The following is a 17762-nucleotide window of genomic DNA, read 5'->3' as shown; positions in this document are numbered from 1 at the left end:
TGTCCCATAGGCTCATATATTTGAATGGTTTGGCAAGGATTGGGAGGGATAGCTTTGTTAGAGGAAGTGTGTTACTGGGGTTGGGCTATGAGGTTCCAAAAGCCCATGCCATTCCCAGTTAGCCTTCTGCCTCCTGTTTGTGGATCAGATGTGAGCACTGCTCACTCTCAGCACTGCTCCAGTTCCATGCCTACCTAACTGCTGCCTTGCTTCCTGCCACTATGGTCATAGACTCACCCTCTGAGGCTGTAAGCCCCAATAAACTCTTTTATTGCCTTGGTCATGGTGTTTTGTCACAGCACTAGAAAAGTAACAGAAACACTCGCTTTCCTCATATGAGTTACAAACCTTATACTTTCTTTTTTTTAAATAATGATTTATTTATTTTTATTTTATGTGCATCGGTATTTTGCTTCCATGTATGAATGTGTGAGGGTGTAAAAACCTCTAGAACTAGTGTTACAGACCGTGGTGAGCTGCTACATGGGTTCGAGGAACTGAACCCAGGTCTTTGGGAAGAGCAGCCAATGCTCTTAACTGCTGAGCCATCTCTCCAACCCCATAAGCGTACTTTCTTTCCCAGAGTGGTGAAGACAACTTTCCAAAAAAATCCAGAGACCTGACCCTTACTGGTCACTACACAATGGCCTCTGCATGTGACCATGTACCCTGGAAACAATCTTTGCTTGTTTTTTTTTCTTCTCAAGAACAAGTGACATCATTGCCCCAGTCCTTGAAAACCAGGAAGGGCACAGAGGGTGCCTTGCAGAGTCCCCCACGCATTTCCAAGACGTTGCCAGAAGCCAATATCACACCTCGAAGCAAACAAAAAGTTGGGCAACACTTTTCTTAAGTATCCTTTATACAGAGAACACTGTGCACTAGTGACAAGCCCACAAAGACATGGGGGACAGAATGTAACAAAATACCCACAGCTATATATGAGAAAGGAAGCAATATGGGGTAGCAGACTGAGTGCTGACCTGGACCTCAGAAGGGCCCTTGGGTACAGCTCCTATTCTTACTAGCAGTGGGATATTATGTAGGGGACAACATTTCTGGGCCCATAGGCTGCAATGGGTAATGCAGGGCATGGGCCAAATTAATCAGAAAGTCTCTTCAGACCATGTTTTCCACTTACGGAGTTAAAAAGATGGGAAAGAAATAGCAAAGCAATTTTCTCTGCCTCCTGGATCCTGAGCTGTCAAAGCTGGGTCAAGTGGGTCATAGCAACTTAAGTTTACTTAAATGGTTTAAATCATTTGTGTGTATGTATGTAAGTGAATATGCTTGCTCATGCGTGTGCAGGTACACATGTAATTGGCAGGGTGCTGTGGAAGCTAGAGGTCACATTCAAGTGTCCTTAGGAGCTGTCCACATTATGTTATGAGACAGTGTTCCCTGGAACCTGGGGTTCCCTGATTAACTTAGACTGACTAGCCAGTTAGCCCCATGGGTCCGCCATTCTCCATACAGCCAACAATGGGATTATAGCATGTGCTATCACTCACAGCTGGGCGGTGAACTCAGGACCCCATGCTTGCTATCTCCCCAGCCCCTAAATGTTTTAAATCTTTGACCTCTCTTAGCAGTAAAGTGCATTAGTACATGGTGGGGGTGGGAGTGGGGGGGGGTGGGGAATGAACAAGAGGTGTTGGGGAGGGGTGCGCTGGCTAGGCCAAGTTAACTAATGTTCTCATTACAGAATCCAGGCTCATTGTTTCGCACCTATGCATGAAACCAAGCCCAAGCTTTGCTTTGCAAGAAGAGTCGTCATCCACAAAGGCAAACCAGCCTCGTGCCAGGGCAACAAGGCGCCCTGATGTGTGGAAGAACAGGATGAACTTGGGTGTGCCTGTCTCAGGCCTGCTGCCCAGCTGTCCACCCTAAAGAAAAACTATCCAAAGTTAATACAGGTCTCCTCCTCCACAAACAGCTGTAGGGATAAAGTTGCAGCCCCAGCAGGTATTTTTCATGGGAAATTTTAGACATCTGTGTCTTGGAGTGGCTAACCAAACTGCCCATTGCAGATTCTCTCTACTGTGAGGTGTTGGACTCTTCGTCTTTCCACCCTTCACCTCTTCCAGGCCACAGGCATTCCGTTCTGCCACACCTCTCTTCACTGGGACATGGCAAGTAGTCTTTTCATTTCTAAAAGCAAAATGAAACAAAAAACAAAGGTGAGTTGGATTGCAAACAGTAACTGTGCTCTTGTAGAGACCTCTTCCAGGAAATGGCTGGATGTCTCGGGTAGCCTCTCACCACCTTCCAGGCGTTAGCCTGTCAGGAGCCGGGCTTCTCAGAGACATCCTGAGTAACTGCTCTTACAGATACTCCAAGGTGAGAAAGCTCACAACGGGCAGAGAAAGTAGTTTCACCTGGAACAAATGTCATCACGTACTCCTGCTGGTGATTAAGAATAGCCGGTAACCTGGAAGCAAGGCCCCACCCTAAGCAAACACTCTAATGTGGGTTCTCTGGTGTCAGTGTCCTGGTCGTCTTGGTTCTCCCAGGCACACACCTACTTTTGCTGCTTAGTTTGTTCTTGTCCTTCAGATTCACTTGGGAACGGGACTCTGGGGACCTGACCTCCCTCTGCTGTAGACACACTCTGGGTCCTTCTTACTCAAGCGTGGCAGCGGACGCATCCAATCAGCCTCCTCGAGTGTGTCCCATGAGCCTGACTCAATGTGGCAAAGGAAGGGTTGACAGAAGTTTTCAGGGCAGATGAAAAGTGACCGAAAGAGAACTTTGCTAGGAGTTGGAAAGGTAGAATCCTCCTTCCCATTAACTCCCAGGTGAGGGAAGGTCACGGACTGCCTCAGGCTGAGGGAGCAGCCGGGAGAATGCGCCAGCCACGCCCTTGGGAAAGAGAGCATTTCCCACTAGAGTATTTCTCCACTCAGAGACAGTAACCATCACTGATAAAACGTTTGTAATTTTTTCCCATTTGATCAGTGGGACACACGTGTCACTTAGTGTGCGGCATTGTTGCAATACGCCTGCTGCAATAAGGCCAGCTCCTCACTGGGAAAGTGCCCTCAGGGCCCCAGGCACCTTGTGAGCTTCACAAAGAGGTGAACAAAACAGATTTGGTTCCAGCAGTAGGGGACGTGGGTGTGGGAGGAGCTGAAATGAGTCCCCTAAGTGGTTGAGAAGAGGCTGTGATTAGGGCTCTCAAGGAAAAGTAGACCACAGAGGAATGTCTCTGCCTGAAGAGGCTGGGAAACCGCGCATGCTCAGACTTGGCTTTTCCCTCCCATTCCTCTGGATGGAGGGTTGGAGGTTGCCCCACAGAAATAAGGCCTGGGCCTTCCGGAAGTCCTTCTTTGCCCATCGTCAGAAGTGCAGGTGAGGCAGGGAGACGTGACAAGAGGCCTGTGACTGTGAGTCACAAGGAAGTCAACTCTGGGACCCAGCAAACAAGTAAGGCTGTCATTTGGACTGCAGAAAGGATTGTACAAACCCCCTCCAGCAAACAAAATCAATCACTTAAAAAGAAAAGGCTAGCCCTTCAGAGAATTCCTCCCTTCCCTTTGGAGTGGAAACTGGGATTCTTGGGCCTTAGGCTTGCTTGAGCACCTGCCTGCAGAGCGAATCCTGCTTTCATTCACTCTAAGGCCATCTTGGTTTTCCCAAGTACCTTATGAATCACTGGGTCCTTTGTTTGTGACACAAAGGCACAGAGATAGTGATGGGCGTTCGGAGCCTCCCTCTTCCTGTTCCGGAGGCTTCTCCACTTAATGCAAAGATCTGCAATCACATGCTTTGTGGCCACGATGAATAAGTCTTCTCTTTCAGCTTTTCACATCAGGCTGTCTGTTAACTGGTGTGCTGAGGATGGGCGGCGACCTCGGGTTGTTAGGGCTGGAGACCCAGGCTCTGAGCCTAACAGCTACACTAGCAAAGTAGTAAGACATCGATACTTAAGTTGTATTCACAAGAACCAAGGCTGTACCAGACCACAAACTGTGACCTAAACAGAGACTAACAGGGCGATGGGTCATCAAAGAAACAGTAGCCAAGTAAGTAGTTACTGTTAACTTAGCTGTGGTATTACAGCCAATGGCCCCAACAGGAAGGTGCCTGGTGCCAACTTGGGTACACAGCTGGCAAGCTGTAGTCTAATTTTATAATCTAGACATTATGCTGAGCAAATTAGAATTTTAAAATTAGTCTTTGGTGTTGTTTTAACCACAACCTATATGTTAAAACTTATTTTCAATTCAGGAGTTACATTTAGCACGTACAAAGGAAAGCCGAGACACAGGTATCAAAGCTCTAAGGAACTAAGTTTCTATCCCAACAAGGTAAGATATTCCTACCAGTCTCTGTAAGGGTGAATGACTGAAAGTTCAAAACAGCTCCTACAAAAAAAAAAAAATTATAATTACATAAAATTTACATGGGGCTGGTGAGATGGCTTAGTGGGTAGGGGTGCTTGCTGCCAAGCCTGGTGACATGAGTTCAGCCCCTGGAATCCCCATGATAGAAGGACACACCTACCTCCACTCGTTGTCCTATAATGTCCTCATTCGTGCAGTAATGTGCACATCTGTGCACAGGTGAGCACACACATACATACATGCAAATAACAAAAATTTAAATGTATATACATAAGAACTCTAGAAGGAAAACATTAAAATACAGCAGTAGTTATTTACATAATTACACTGATGATTTTACAATTTCCACATTTAAAATTTTATTTGATAGATGCCAATTAATTTGCAATAAACTTTTTAAAACATGTGTTAAAATATACGATAACCTTATTTTCTTTAGGGTATTATTCAGGCCTACAGCCTTATTCACTGTGGCCTCACTTTCTCTCCTTACATATATTTGAATGAAGGATTAGACAGAAAATTTGACCTATAATAAGACTAACGAATGAAATGTTTGGGTTGAGCTCAGATTTCCTAACCAAATACTACAATAAAAACATTTGGGCTTTCTTTGTTTAAGATTTTTTAATTTTAAAGATGTTTAATTGTTTTATTTTATTTAATCTGGATATTTTGACTATGTGTATGTCTGTGTACCACATACATGGTTGTACGTTGTCATGTGGGTGCTGGGAATTGAACCACTGGTCTTCCTCTGGAAGACCAGCAAGTTCTCTTAACTACTGAGCTGTCTCTTCACCTCTGTTTGGAGTGTCTTAGAAAGAGCTACAGCAGATACAGGCATATACCTGAGGGCTGAATTTTGAAGATCAACTTGGGTTACACAATGAGACTCAAAAAAATAATAATAATAAAAAGATAAAGAAAAAGGGGGAAAGAAAAGAAAAGTGAGTTTGTTTTACTTGTCTTACTCAATTCTTAGCTATTTTGTTTGTTGATGTGAACTTTAGATTTGGTAGATTAAATTAAAGAACAAATATTTAGGTACATCCTGACATTTAATACTTCTCCAAATTCCATTATTTGAAAGTTATCTGCTTCTTATCGCAAGTAGCATCCTGCAGGCCTCTCAGGAAATCTCATTTCCTGATATCGGGATCCCATCGGCATATGGTTTTCATTTGTCACTATCCTTTGGAGTCTTCTGTGTTCTACTTAGCACCACATTGCTAACACATTAGCAAAGACAAATAACAAGTATTCCACGGCAGAAATTTACACTGGAAGGATTGTGAGTGGTCCCTTGGTCTATGATTCCTCCCAGACCTGGAATCCCTTGCAAACCTTGGCCATAGCCCGCTGGTGTCTGTTTGAAGTCCTCAGGCCTCACTAACCCCCATGGAAACTTTGTTTGCTCTTTAAAGGTCCTTCCCTTTTAAATCCATCACAGATGAAGGTTTCCTTTTGTTGTGTGTGTATTGCTACTGAGTGCATCAAAAAAAATGTTCAAAACTTTTCTTTGAAGAAGTGGAAGTTCTACTTGTCATTCACAGTTTTGGACACCGAGCGTGTGCTGAGTGTTATCTACAGCACGGGCACAGAGCAGTAACTGAGAGAGAAGGTTACCAGCCCAGGAGGTGTTTGCCGTCTAGCTGGGATGAATCTTCTACCCATATTTCCCTCCTAGTTAAACACATACGCTGTCAGTAAGCAGATACAAAGCAGCCAATGTCAGCTCAGGCCTGAGAACATGTAGGGATCAGTTGTAGATCTCTAGAAATGATTGGAGATCCTCGAGCGGAAGACTGGGCTGTCCTACGAGGCTGTGCTGGTAAGTGTCCTAGATCAGTACTGTTTGCACATTGAAGAAATGTAGCCTTATGTCATCCCTAAAGCTGGGGGAGGAGGATAGGCCATGTAAATAGAGATAAGATGGGCGTGTCCCAGCAGACTTTAATAAATGTCTGCTTATGCTGTGTGCGTGTATACACATACACAGTGGACTATGCACGTGTGCACACCTACTTGTTATCCAGGCACACACATACAGTGACAGAGAGGTGGGAAGATCCTGGAGCTGTTGCTTTTCTCATTGTTAGAAGCGAGTGCCTGACCAGCATCAATTTAAGGGAGAAAAGATTTATCCTGGCTCATGGCTTATGGGATGCAGTCCTTCTGCTAGGGAGGCCACAGTGGTGGAGGTTGGCGGTGGCAGCTCAGGGTGTGGGGTGGGGTTAGTGTGAGCACGAGGCAGAGACTTCTTCCCTCTTCACTTGGTGGGACAGGAAGCTGCAGACAGTGCGCATGCCGGCACAAGTGCGCATGCCGGCACTCACCTGGCTACCTATTTTTCCTTTCTCCTCAGCCTGAGTCCCCAACGGTGCCAGCCTTGTTCCAGGTGGGACTTCTCCTTCTGGGTATCTGAATGATTCTAATCCCAGTGAAGTTGATGAGGAAGATCAGCCGTCACAGACGCCCATCTCACTTTCAGAATTATCGTGTGTAGGTAATGGGCTGCAGGTTCTTTTGTCTGTCTGTCCTTCATTATCCATTTTCTATTTTAAGCAAAACAAAAAACAAAGCAAGCAGAACAGACCCAGTCCTGCTGAAAGTGCCACTACATGTGCCTTGCACTTTGTCCCTCCTGGCAAACCCCTCACCCCACCTCTTTCTTTCCTAGCAAATAAAAGAGTCTCAGCTCGAGCGCCAACTCCACTAGAAAGCTTTCCTGACATCCCCAAGGCCCTGCAACCCTCTCCCTTTCTTCGTGCACCTTCTGAGCAGCATACATACATGTACAATGGCAACCCTACCTCTATATTGCCTGTTTGCATGATCGCAGTACACACAGGCCTGGCCCTGGTTGGGCCTTTAGTTCTGAGCACGACACCACACCCTCAAGGAAGAAGTCAGAAGGTGTGTGATGCACGAGGAGCCTCACGTGGGTCATTCTCATAGCTTCCCACAGGCTTCTCCAGCTCCTATCATACTCTCCTTCCTCCCCAAGCTCTGCGGAACCCCTACAGTCCATCAAATACAGCATGACTTAGTCCATCCGGGAACTTCTACAGCATGGATCCAGTTCACTTGTTCATCTCTCTACATATTTTTAATATATTAATTTATTATGTTATGTCATTATATTGTATATTATATATTATGCATTATATATTTATATTGTATACTTATTATATTATGTAATATATACATATATATCATATATTAAAATATACATGTAATTTTCATATGTTTATATAAATATATAATGGATAACAATCCTATATTATAAATATGTAATCATATTATATATATTACATAATTTATATAAATATAATATATTTATTACATATATTTAATACAGAGATACTGTATTATATATAACATAATTAATGTATAATATTTACATATAAATTAAATATTAAATATATATATTTAAGATCATGCTTCCCACCCAGGGAATTTCTAAAAATAACTGCAACTCTCTCATATATTAGCTTCATAGCCACCACTGCTGTGGTGTGCCCATCAAAATCTCCTTTCTCTGAGGCCTCACTTGAAGCTTCAAAACTCTTCTCTCTCATGGTCCCAGGGATATGAGTTTCTGCTTTTATGCAGATAAGTCTCAGTGTGACACTCATCATGCTTTGTTAGTCTCTGTATCTGGCCACAGTAGCTACTCCATAAAAGTGTGTTGGTTTGAAGTAACTTAGGAAATAAATAGATGGGAAAAAATGCTCTCTACATCCTTAGCCATGAGGGAAATACAAGTCAAGACCATATTTCATAATTGTTAACATTAAATTAATTATTAATAATTAGTAATGATAAAAGCAAAAATATTAGTGAGGTTTGGGGGTGAGCATGAACCCACGTACACTGCTAGTGGATCCAAACTAGTGCAGCCACTGTGGAAATCAGATTTCATTGATTGGAAGCAGCCCTCACATTAGGGCTCAGTGGGAAGGGAAGGCGTGCCCGTGCATCCGCAGAATGATTCAGTCTTGTGTTCAAACCTCTTCTTAAAATGCTATACCTATTTGGTGAAAATGGTGTTCTTCTAAACGTTGTACAATGTGGGTTCAAATCTTAGTTCCACCTACTACCCATGGGCCTTCAAGCGGGTTCTAAAAACTCAATGCACCTCACTCAGCAACTAAGATGAGACCAGTAGTTTCCTGTAAAAGTGTCACGGGGATTCAGCGGTGTCACAAACAAGAAGTCCCAGCATTGTCCTGGTACTTACTAACTAGATAATCAGTAATAGTTTATCGAGATGTCTCTGCTATTCCTGGTGTTCAGAGCACCACCCTATATGTCAAGGCTAAAGGATTTTGTCTTGATTTTTAACTCCAGCACTCAGGCAGATAAACACTCACTCTGATATGTTATGATAAGGTAGGACCACAAAGCTGTAGGAACAAGGGTGAGTCAATTCCTAGAGCTTCGGAGATTAAGGAGGACTTCATCAGGACAGAATAGGCCAGACATCCCAGGGAGACATTCCATTTCTTACATCAAAGACAAGATAGGAGTGCAGAGCACGGTGAGGTTGGGCTGTGGCCTGGGGTTTCCTTTAGCTTACAGAGAATCACTTTCTTCTGGCCTCAGCAAACACAGCCTGGGCTGTGGGGCTGATGGGAAGATCTTTCCAAGGATGAAGGATGGAACGTGTGGGACCCTCACAGACTCACTGCTGTCTCTGATGTGGGGACACCAGGCAGAGTGTACCCTTCAGTCATCTAACTCGTCTGACTGCTGGTGGGAAGGGCAGATTTGCTAAGAGCCCAGCAAGGGAAATGGTGGGAAAGAATTCTTCTTAGAAACCTGGACCAGCCTTCCCTAAAACCTCAGGAAAATCCACAGTCGCCTGGCAGCTTGGCTGAGGCGGTGGCCCAGCAGCTGAGGCAAAGCCAGCGAGCCGCCCCATACAGCTTTTTGCCACAAAGTCCGTGTTTCTTTTGGATGCCAGCCATCGCCACAAGTCACACACAAGATTTAGTACCAGAAGCAGAGTCACACAGACTGTAACGCTTGCGAACTTCCACAGATAAGCCTTCGCCTCCGTGACTGTCAAGGAGGATTCGAAGAGAGGATTAATGCCTGACTCTGGAGAAATTCTAGACGCGTGTATATATTTATCCATTTGGGGAAAGGCCATTCCAGCAATGTAATCATCTCATCGCCAATGTAATTTGGGGCTGAAACTTTTAACTGTGCTAATCTTGCCTGCATTTTCTCCAACCCCTTATTTCCATCAAGAAACCAAGCCTTGTGTTTCTCATCGGGACCTTTGGTAAAGTGGAGAGCCGATGTCATTCCAGAGCCATAGAGACCAGAGGCTTGGGGCACAGGAAGAGAGGCGTGAAGGAGCAATGAGTTAGAAATGAACTTCCAGAAACTGGCTCCATGCTCACCAAGGATCCCCGGGACCAGAATTAGACCTGACAGGTATGCAGAGAGCCCAGCCAGCTGCCTAGGCAAACGGGTAACTAGACGGGACTTAAAGACAACTCAACGAGACTCTCAGTGACTTAGTACAGACAACTCCCAGTCAAGACAGAGTCCTTCAAATGACTGAGCTGGAATTTCCTCCCAGACAAATAAAACAGGGACTAAATGAGCACTCTTTGCCAGTAAAAGCAGCCTTTCCTTTCTCTCCCACGTGGAGAGCTCGCGACTGCGCCCGCCAGAGGAAACTGTAATGGACCTTCCGGAGGTCGTTACCTGGCCAGACACTTGTGATTCTCAAGACCCTCCTCCTTGTCCTCATTGCTTCTAAATAGCCAAGTTCAAGTCCCAAAGAAGAGGTACAAAGTGAGATCTATATGAAGATGTACTTACATTCCAAAAAAAAAAAAAGATATATGATCTTCCCAATCTACACGGACAGAGTTCTAGGGACTATGTTTGGGAATGGACGTTGTGAATATGGGGTGGGGGAGAGGTAGGGAGAGATTAGGAGGAGAAATAGGAGGAAAACTGACATCAGGGCGTAATATGTGAAGGAATAAATTAAAAATATTAAAATCAAAGAAGAAAGACTATAGGATGAAGTTAGATGAGGCCCAACTGGTTGCCGTGGTCTGCAAAGCAGAGATTCTGGGTTTAGTGCTGTGGCTTGATGAGACGGAAAAGGTTCTAGCCAGTGGTCTGCAAAGTCGTGCTCCACAGAGGAAAAGCAGTTTTGATGTCGGAACTCTGTTTCCTTTCCATTTTTGTTTTTTGTTTGTTTTGTTTTGTTTCAATACTGGGGTTGTACCTCTGGCCTCCTGCTGGGCCAGCTTTGTACCCCTCCACTCCAGCCCTTTTTAAATCTTCTGTTTGGGAATCAACAAGGGTCTCATTGTCCAGGATGACCTTGAATTCACTCTACAGCCCAGGCGAGCCTTGAACTTGTAATCTCCCTGCAGGAAGAGGCAATGCCACATCCCTGGGGATGCTGCAGAGAGTTAAGTACCACTGTGGAAGATCAGCCCGGTCTGTGATGCCTGCCGCATCTTCAGCTTGTTTATTTAGCTGATGCAGAGAGCAGACAGTTCTTAGAGAATGACAGTGGAGTATGACTCCAAAGTAGCTGATCTTCAAGTTGTGGCTTCATTGCAAGGCAGCATGTGCCCCATTGCGGTATGCAACTCTTGATCCAGCAATGGATCCACTCAATGAATGAAATAATTATACAGTCATAAGAAAGGAGGAGGAGGAGGAGGAAGGAGGAGGCCCTCACCTCACCCCACATACAATTTAAGATGGGGAGAGAGATCTGTTTCTCCTCATTTCATGTATGTAAGTGTTTTGCTTACATGTACACATGTGTGCCATATGAATAACTGGGGCCCGTAGAAGCCAGAAGAGAACATCCCCTCAAACTAGACTTACAGATAGGTGGGTGCTGAGGGCTGAGCCCGGGTCGTCTGCAAGAGCAGTCAGTGCTCTTAACCACTAGGCCATCTCTCCAGCTCCACAATTCAAGATGGATGATGATCAAAATTGAAATTGTAAGACTATGAAACTTCTAGGAGAAAAATAGATGCTACCACTTTCGGTTATGTACACATTTGTTAGATGTGACACCAAAATCATGACCTATAAATTTTAAAGTATAACACTGGCCTTTATCAAAATCGAGCTTTGCTACTCCAAAGGAGTCATTAAGAAAATTAAAAGATGTATTCCACATCTCAAAAAAGGATTCATTTTAAAGAAATGTTAAATGTTTGGGGGTGGGGCATGACAAATATGGTTAGCTAGATTTAAGCATTATACAACATATATATGTATCAAAAAAATACAAGATTCCCCCATTGACATGTATAATTTTTATGTTTGATGAATCACTTAAAGTCTGAGGAAAAAAATTAAAAGACAAGCCACAACCTAAGGCATGGTGTTTGCAAAGTACATGTTCTATAAAGGACTCGTCAGAATTTTTACAGTGTAGTAAGAATAACCCAACAGAAAGGAACAAACGGGCCAGAGAGACAAGTCAGCAGGTAAGAGCATTTACTGAGATCAGCACAGTGACTCACACTGTAGATCTCTGCACTGGGGAAACAGAGGTTGGTTGATCTCTGTGAGCTCGAAGCCAACCTGGTCTACAGAGAGAGTTCCAGGATAGAAACCCTATCAAGAAAGACAGAAAGGAAGGAAGGAGGAAAGAAAAGGAAGGAGGGAGGGAGGGAGGGAGGGAGGGAGGGAGGGAGGGAGGGAGGGAGGGAGGGAGGGAGGGAGGGAGGGAGGGAGGGAGGGAGGGAGGGGAAACAGTTCATCTGTAGAAGTCCTGAGTTTGATTCCCAACATCTATGTGGTGTGGTTCACGAATGTCTGAAACTACAGTAACAGTTACAGGGGATCTGGTGCCCTCTTTTGGCCACTGAGGGCACTGCATGTATGTGGTGCACATACAAATAAAAACAATCTTTAAAATTCAATTAAATTTAAACAATAAAATTAAGGGAGGGATAAATCTGATCAAAACATACTTAAATGTCTGAAAAATAAGAAGATATTGATAAAAGAATAAATTATTCCAGATCTTTAAAAACAACCAGACTTAAGAGTTTTTGGTGTTATACGTAGCTCTCTTCTATCAGCCTTAGATTTCCAAAGAATAATTATTCTTTCTGTTGTGAGAACTGAGGGGGAAAGCAACTATGAGAAAGCACAACGGCCTCTGTGATGTGCCTTTGATTCCCTTTCCTTTAAGATTGTTGTTTTGTGATCACTCTGTTTGGCTCAGACGAAGTAGAATCTCAGGCACTGAGAGCATTCGGTCCTGAGTCCTCTCTTTCTTCTAAGCCTGAAGCCATGATGACTTGGATGTAAGCTCACTGCACTTTTGCAGGCCACGCCTTCTCACTTCTAGCTGGGTCTCATTCCCCTGAATTAAATGAAGCTTGCGGCAAGCCTCACCTGGGGCCTGTTCTGTAACCCCTCCATATGCAGAGCGGAGCTGCGGCATCTCGGGCACACGTGTGCATGGCCCATTTGGACACACCATGCATTTCTTTCTTTTTTTTTCTTGTGAGGAAGTTATACATGGTTCAAACGAGTTTTCACTTATTTTCATAACATAACCCAAGTGAAGGCATAGTCGTGATTGCTTTCTAAATCTGTAAATCTCAACTTACTTGAGCTATCAATTAAAGTGTCACTTCAATTAAGATGGATGAAATCTGAGCCGAACTATGTTCTGTTTGTATAAAGAAATTCAGAGCAGAAAATGCACGGCTACGAAAAGCACCAGGCGCCAAATTCAGCATCAGCGGGCCGTGGCTCTGCCTACAGTGAGGGAACAATTGAGATCTAACTTTCTGTCAAGCTGCTTGTTTTTCTCCGATATCAATAATGCTAATTATTAATGTATTTTAAGCTTGATTTCCCATCCTTTTTTCTCACCTTTGTTTGTTTTTGGTTTTCCAAGTTAGAGGTCAACCAGTTTTTCCCCAGTGAGGAGAGTATCTGATACCAAATTCCAAATTATTTGGTCAAAACCTCTGAGATTCTAGGTAGATGAGATATTATCAAGAGAAAGTCACAGGACACAAGAGAGCCAGAAAATGGTGTAAAAGCAGAGTAGAAGGCCATTCTCCTGATTAAGGAACCGTTTCTATAGCACGCAGGATGCATGTTCATCTGTAAAATTCTAAGAAAACAAACAAACAAGCAAACAAAACCATGAGGCTAGACGGTCAGAGTTTCTCAGCCTTTGGGTCCCAACCCCTTAGCGTTTGAACAACCCTTTCATAATGGTCATCTATCCTGCATATCAGGATACACTACAATACACAACAGTAGCAAAAATATAGTTATGAAGCAGCAACAAGAAGAACTTTATGGCTGGCGGGGTCACCACAGCCTGAGGAACTGTATTAAAGGGTCACAGCATTAGGAAGGCTGAGAATCACTGCTCTACGTGGTATGTATATCTTGGTTGATCTTCATTATTGGTATTCATTTGAGTCTTCCAGAAGGAGGTAGGAAACCAATTCCAGCTGCATTTACAGTTAGCTGATTAAACATCTGGATCCAGAGGAAACTGTACCACAACAGAAAGGTAAACGATTGTGAGCTGAAGCCACCCCCACACACACTGGAGGGGGGGGGATAGTGCACACCTTTTTCCTGTGACCTCCCATTCACTACCCGCAAGAGTCTCCTCTCGTAAACTCCACATGCAATCCACGGAGCCCATCACCTCCCTGGGCGAAAATAGGTGAGCGAGCATGTAGTTTCTTACGGTTTAATTTTGTAAAGCCAGGAGAGATGCTCTCTCTGCTCCACTTGTGGCGTCTAAATTGCCAAGGCATTACCTAAAAAAATAAACAGAGTTTCCACAGCCCTGTACACTTATCTTTAAAAACAAAACAAAACAAAACAGAAATACAGTTTTGCATACCACAGACTAGTGTGTGCGGGGTAGGGGGGTGGGGGACATAAACCTTCCAAAGAAGGGTTCAGGGTGATTGTCTGTGGAAAGCATCATCTTGCCAAATACTTATTACTCATGAGGCTGAGGGTGCTCCACATTCTTTCTAGAAATAGACCTTTCCATGAAAAAAACACAATGTGTCGTTGCTTTATGAGGTAAAGCTACAAAGGAAACTATTTTTATCTTTAGGCAGGGATTTTTTTTTTATCCCACTTGAAACGTGGGGGTGAAAATGGGGAACCCAAACACCCGGAAACTCATGACGTTTCTCTTCCTCCGGATTACATTTCTGAAAGACCTCTTCCTATTACATAAAACTATGCTCTGTAACCAAGGGTGTCCAGTAGTGACTGTCCCAGCTTGCTGAGATGAGTGGGCACCAACGGAAGCTTCCAAACCAGACCACAAATCAACGAGGACAGAGATCATACTGCAGGGTACAAGAGCCACCTTAGAATACATGTCTCTCACTCATATCTGTCCCGGGATCTGTGTCGGAAGACGACGAAGTGTAACCACAGAACCTGAGCCTCAGGAAGAAAGATCTGAGCAGCCCAGAGTCAGTTCTGGCTGCATCACTTCCTGAACGTGTGACCTGGAGCAAGACGATGCACCCCAGGGATAGCCCTGCTTCCGGGGAACAGGATTAAATGAACTGTGAGTTTAATGCGTTGTCTGCCCTACAACCAACACTATGGAGATTGGCACAGGGAATTTTCACTCCCCCGCTTCCCAAAGAAGGAAAACAGTGAGACACAAGAAGAAAAGAAGGAAGTGGCGGTGTAGAAACAAAAGCACGTAGCTTTGCCTGCCGACCTGACTGGATATCAGGACAGATGACAGCATCTGAGAATTGAGTGATTCTAAACTCATGTACCAATTAATCTTCTACTCAAGGCATTCTCTTTAGGCAGTGATCCATAAGCTTCATTTATATATATATATTACAAGCTGAAATGCCACAGAGTTGTAATAATAAAGCATAATTTAAAATCCTTTTCTAGGGGGCTGGAGAGATGGCTCTGTGGTTAAGAGCATTGACTGCTCTTCCAAAGGTCCTGAGTTCAAATCCCAGAAACCACATGGTGGCTCACAACCAAATGTAATGAGATCCGAAGATTTCTTCTGGTGTGTCTGAAGACAGCTACAGCGTACTTAGATATAATAATAAATAAATCTTTTTTAAAAAATCCATTTCCATACAATCTCAGATCTCTTCTATCTCTTTTTCCTAGCAGTCATAATCTGAGATCCCTGTGAGATTTCTTCACACTCATAACATGTGGATGATCCTAGGAGAGAAGTTCCCACCATCTCTCCCAGCACATGGACTTCACAGAGATGAAAAGAAGCTGGCGAGGGGGATGAAATTTTCTCAGCACATAGTTCTTAAACCTTAAAGAGTGATTCTTGGGACCAGCAGCCAAAACCCTGACTCCCCCTGGCTAGACTCAGAGACAGAGCAGTTCTGAGTTACCAGAAAGCTCAGGATTAGAGGGAGCACTCAGGTAGCTTCCCGAGGATGCTACTTTATCCACCGAATCCCAAGAAACAGTAGCCACTTTCTCCTTTAGTCACACCTTGAGAGGCCAAGTGGGAGCTTTCTGGAGTTCTCATCCCGCCCCAGTCACAGGAAAATGGAGAACGAGATGTGGTGAAGTGGACGAGAGTGTTGAAGGTGAAGGAGAGGGATGTCTGCTGCTGCTCGTGAAGCAGCTCTTTTGTCAGAGGGGACCACTACCAAACAAAGGGAAGACAGGTTGCCCCAAGCAGGAAGCGTGGTGTGGCCACAGTTCTGCACAAGCCCACCCCACCCCCACCCCAGGCAAGATCTTTGGGATACACCTGACACTTGACACACATCCCTTCCCATCAAGAAAAACAACAACATCCCCACTTCTGAACAAGGTCCGTGATCCCGTGGTCCAAGGGACTGTCACCAAGAAATTCCCAACATTACAGCTCTATCCTTAGGGACAACACTCATGGCTTATGTGATGTATTTCTGGATGACCAATAAGACTTTTTTTTTTTTAGATTTGCATAATGTTAGTTCCAACACAGACAAATAAAGATGTGACTTTTAGCCAGTTTCACCTGGCAAGCATTTAAGGGCTCCTCCAAACCATGATTCATGGGCTTCCAATTTACAGTGCGGTTCAGAACCGTACACCAAAGCTCACATACACGTGTTTCATGCAAACTCCTCCAAACGTCATGTTTTTCCAACTGACTTAGGCTCTGTCCTTCCCCGTCTCCCTTTCCTGTCACTGTGAACAGGATGTGACCCAACAGGATATAAAACTCCCTTGTTTTCTGCTCTGAAAGACTGATGTCTATGCCTGATGACTGATGTCTATGCACTGACCTCTGTCTGGTGAGTGCAGATGACAAGAGGGAGGGAAATCCAATGATTTGAGCCAAAAAGTCTCGATGACGGACAGCCAGACTTCCTGTTCCTGCTTAAGTTAGTGGTGGACAGGTACATTTAGGGAGGGGTGGAGCCTAATGACAGATATGTCATACATCCCTGCCAAGGCTGTGCTGTTCTGGCAGGTGAATTTTTATTAATTAATTAATTTATTTATTTATTTATTTATTTATGCGTAAAGTGGCAAGGACCACAGGCCAATGCCCTCCCAGTTTTTCTGCTTGGTCTTGGGTGTTGGTCCACATGGGTGTATGAGGGTGTCTCTTTCTAATAACGCTATCATGTTTGTAATGCTGGATCAGGCCCCTGCTGTATGCTGGCACGACACATCTACAATAATGTTGATATTTTTGCTATGAGCAGACAGAGTTGTGAAAGTCTAGTTCACTGGCTTAAGGCCAAAGCTTTTTCTTCCGCATAGCATAAGGAACAACAGCAGAGGAACCAGGGGGCATTGCCAGGTATGGCCAATAGCTGACTAAAGATAAACGCAATGGAAAGGTCAGACTCACCGGCTTCTATTCAACACCAGGTCCACTGGGACGCACACGGTGCATCGATATTTTGAATCCTTCTGGGACCCATTTCCACCTGTCTGCTCTCGTGGTGCTTGGATAACCACTGCATGCAGACTGGCTACTCTACTAGTCTTGTTTCTCCGGCACAGACCTGTGACAGAAACCAGTCTTCTGAGAGCCTCTGGTGACTGTCCCTCCTGGACACATACAACGGAAAAGCAGAAAAGACAGGAAAGAAAGAGCAGTCGATCTCAGCTTCATCCCCCTGAGGTGTGGAGACAGAACTTACTTGGCCCGTGCTCGGGCTAGCAGACCATCCCACCCACATTCCCAAGCTTTCTCCAGAGTGGCTCAGGACTGCAAGCCATGAATTTCTATCTCTATCTTATTACAAAGATGGACAGAAATGAGCAATGGACTTGAGGAGCTTGGATTTGTGCAGCTAACGGTTTATAAGCCAAAGTTAGAATCTTCCTCTAATTTATTACGTGACCTTAAGTTGACCTTCAGGTCACTGTGATCTTTTAGAACATGGT

General features: G+C 44.3%; 1 long non-coding RNA gene across 1 annotated transcript; it reads right to left on the bottom strand.

The window, feature by feature from the left end:
- Nucleotides 1-294: 294 nt before the first annotated feature.
- On the bottom strand, nt 295-17555 carry Gm40135. The gene is made up of 4 exons (XR_867598.2): nt 17221-17555; nt 4326-4367; nt 3644-3900; nt 295-2151 (listed from the first exon to the last, which is right to left on the bottom strand). It is a non-coding gene; the product is annotated as a predicted gene, 40135 (long non-coding RNA).
- Between the last annotated feature and the right edge of the window lie 207 nt (nt 17556-17762).

The sequence above is a fragment of the Mus musculus genome, chromosome 3, assembly GCF_000001635.26.
Source record: "Mus musculus strain C57BL/6J chromosome 3, GRCm38.p6 C57BL/6J".
NCBI classification, from domain to species: Eukaryota; Metazoa; Chordata; class Mammalia; order Rodentia; family Muridae; genus Mus; species Mus musculus.
The sequence above is the reverse complement of the archived record's forward strand: the minus strand, read 5'-3'. Positions and strand labels throughout refer to the sequence as shown.